This window comes from Orycteropus afer, unplaced genomic scaffold (genome assembly GCF_000298275.1).
Source record: "Orycteropus afer afer isolate SDZICR_OR568_19922 unplaced genomic scaffold, OryAfe1.0 scaffold00259, whole genome shotgun sequence".
NCBI classification, from domain to species: Eukaryota; Metazoa; Chordata; class Mammalia; order Tubulidentata; family Orycteropodidae; genus Orycteropus; species Orycteropus afer.
In genome coordinates, this window is record NW_006921846.1 from 5,011,056 (window position 1) to 5,014,031 (window position 2,976).

Below are 2,976 nucleotides of genomic sequence, written 5' to 3' on the forward strand. Positions count from 1 at the left end.
CCCAACCTTCCTTCCGAGGAGTGGCTGGTGGGTTTGAACCGCCAGCCTTCTGGTTAGCAGTCAAATGCCTTAGGCACTATGCTACCAAAGCTTCTTTATTTTCCTTAACCCTCTCCAAATCTACCCTTGGGGAATATGTGCTCTGTCATCTACCCTGAGTTAGATTATCATTCTACTTCCTGCTCACACTTTCTCAATTTTTATTCTATAAACACTTGTTGAATGATCAGTGTAGTTTTATGCTGCCATAATTTCTTTGGGGCACCAGGTAGAGTAAAAAGATGGAAAGAAAATTCTCTACGCTTGCCCTCCTTTTAAGCTTAGGGGTTCTGTATAGATCACTGCTTTGAAAATCTATTCTGTTGAGGACAAATATTGTATGAGTTCGCTATTGTAAAAAGTCAAGGAAAGGATTGGTTATACATAGAAGGAAACTGTCTTGTTGGTTACCTAGGTTGTGAGGGAGGGGAGGCAGAATTTCTACATAGGTTGAAAAAAATATTATATATGTGTGTGTATATATATATAGAGAGAGAGAGACAGAGAGAGACAGAGACAGAGACAGACAGAGACAGAGAGATGCCAAAGAGTATTAGTGGTTACCAAGGGTAGGAGGGGGGGGAAAGGGGCAGCTTTTGTTGGGGGGGGCACTGGGTTTATGCTGATGGTGGTGGAATATTTTGGGAAAGGACAGCAACAATGGTGGCACAACATGAAAAACATCATCAATGTCCCTGGGCTGTAAATGGGGAAGTGTTATGTTGGTGAATGTCTTCTTGTGTATGTTTTCACCACAATAAAAGTTAAAAAAAAAATCTATTCTGTGATTCACCCCATTTTTCTTCCCACCCATATTTTCTCGGTTGTAAACTAGAAATTGTCAGAGTTTGTTATTTCACCAACATGATGTAAACCTGATATTTTTCCTTTATTCAAGAAATATTATTCTCTGTAATTGGAAGACATTGAACAGATACAGGGGCATTCAGATCAGACTAATGGGGTTAGCTGGAAAAGACTTTGAGAGAATTCTGTGTCTGATAGCCTTCATTTAAAATGATGGTGTTTTTTTTTTTTTTTTTTTCTTCCTTTCTCCCTCCATTCTCATTGGTCGCTAAGAGATGAAAATCACTCTTTTGTCTTGTCAGGAGAAACCAGCCTCTGAGTGCCCTTTTGCATTATCTCCCTCCTTCCTGGCATTATTTTCCCTTGGTTTCCATGACACCCTCTCTCATGGTTCCCCACGCTCTGATTTTTTTGGTGCCCGCTTCTCATTTTTTTTTTTTTTTTTAGGAATCTCCTTCCTCTTTCTGATCCTTCCATAATAGTAATTTTTTAAAAAATCATCACCACTTAATGTATTGAAGCAGCTCTGGTGGCGCTGTGGTTAAGGCACTGGGCTGCTAACCAAATGGTTGGTGGTTCTATACCACCAGTTACTCTGTGGGAAGAAGATGAGGCAGTCTGCTTCTGTAAAGATTTACGGTCTTAGAAACCCTGTGAGGCACTTCAATTCTGTCCTATAGGGTTGCTATGAGTTGGAATCAACTTGGTAGCAGTGGCGTTTGGTGATGTATTAAGAGGTTATTGTGTCCCAGGAATCCTGTGCCAAGCCCTTTAACCACATTAACTCTTTAAATTCTCATACAAATCCCATAAGATAGATATTACATTGTCACATATTTCAAATGAGGAAACAGGCCAGTTAATGGTAGATCAGAAGTCAGACTTGGGAATGACTGACTCCAAAGCCTATACTTCTTACACATATGAGCACCCTGTGGATTCACAGCACCCTATGATAGAGATGTTATTATTGTCCACATGATATATAAGGAAACTGCCCATTGCCCACTGCCCACTGCCCTTGAGTCAATAAGGAAGCATTAGCAACCCTAGAGGACAGAGTAGAACTGCCCTACCAGGTTTCAAGGCTGTAATCTTTATGGAAGCAGAATGCCAAATCTTTCTCCTGTACAGGGCTAGTGGGTTCAAACTGCCAAGCTTTCGGTTAGTAGCCAAGTGCTTTAACCACTCTGCCACCAGGGCCCCTTATGAGGAAACGGAGGTCTGTAAATTCAGGATAATAAAACTTACTTTTTCCAGGTCTATCATATGCATCAGTGATTAGCACAGGGCTGGTCCGTCTTTGGCTCTCAAGAAATGGCAGCTATTATTACTCTGCTTGGGTGTATTACTCTCCTACAGGAGGAAGGATTGGAAAAATGAAGTGCTGCCATGCCAGGTAGACAGTGCTTATTTAGTGCTAATCTGAGGATGTGACAGTCTGGCTCTAGGAGTGACCCTGAGTTTGGACAATGACAGGCCCAAGAGTGGCTTCAGAAATGCCTGAGAGTTTGACAATGATGGTGATAATGGGATGATAAGGTAACACTTACTGAAGGCATTGGTGGTTCAGTGGTAGAGTTCTTGTTCTCCATGTGAGAGATCACAGGTTTGATTCCCGGCCAATGCACTTCATGTGCAGTCATCACCTGTCACTCAGTGGTGGCTTGTATGTTGCTATGATGCTGAACAGTTTCAGCTGAATTGCCAGACTAAGCTGGAGTAGGAAAGGCCTGGTGATCTACTTCTGTAAATCAGCCAATGAAAACCCCGTGGGAGCATGTCGTTCTGTTGTGCACGGGGTATCAAGAGTTGTGGGCAGAATTGACAGCAGCTAACAAAAACGTTTGATGCTGAGATGGATTCCTTGTACAAGAAGGACGCTAGGCCCCCTTACACATGGTTCGCGTGCCCCCAGGGAACTTCTTCTTCTATATGTCAGAGGTGTTCCTATTCTTTCTGATAGCCCAAGACCAGCCATGCCTTTCCCCAGCCAAGACCTTCCCCTCAGAAACAGATGAGAGCTAGCAGTGAGGGAGGCTGATCTCAGAGTGACACAGAAGCTCCCCAGTGTGGTGAGAAGGAGGCATGGCTGAGATCTGTAGAGTCCATCAGGATCTAGGTGACCCT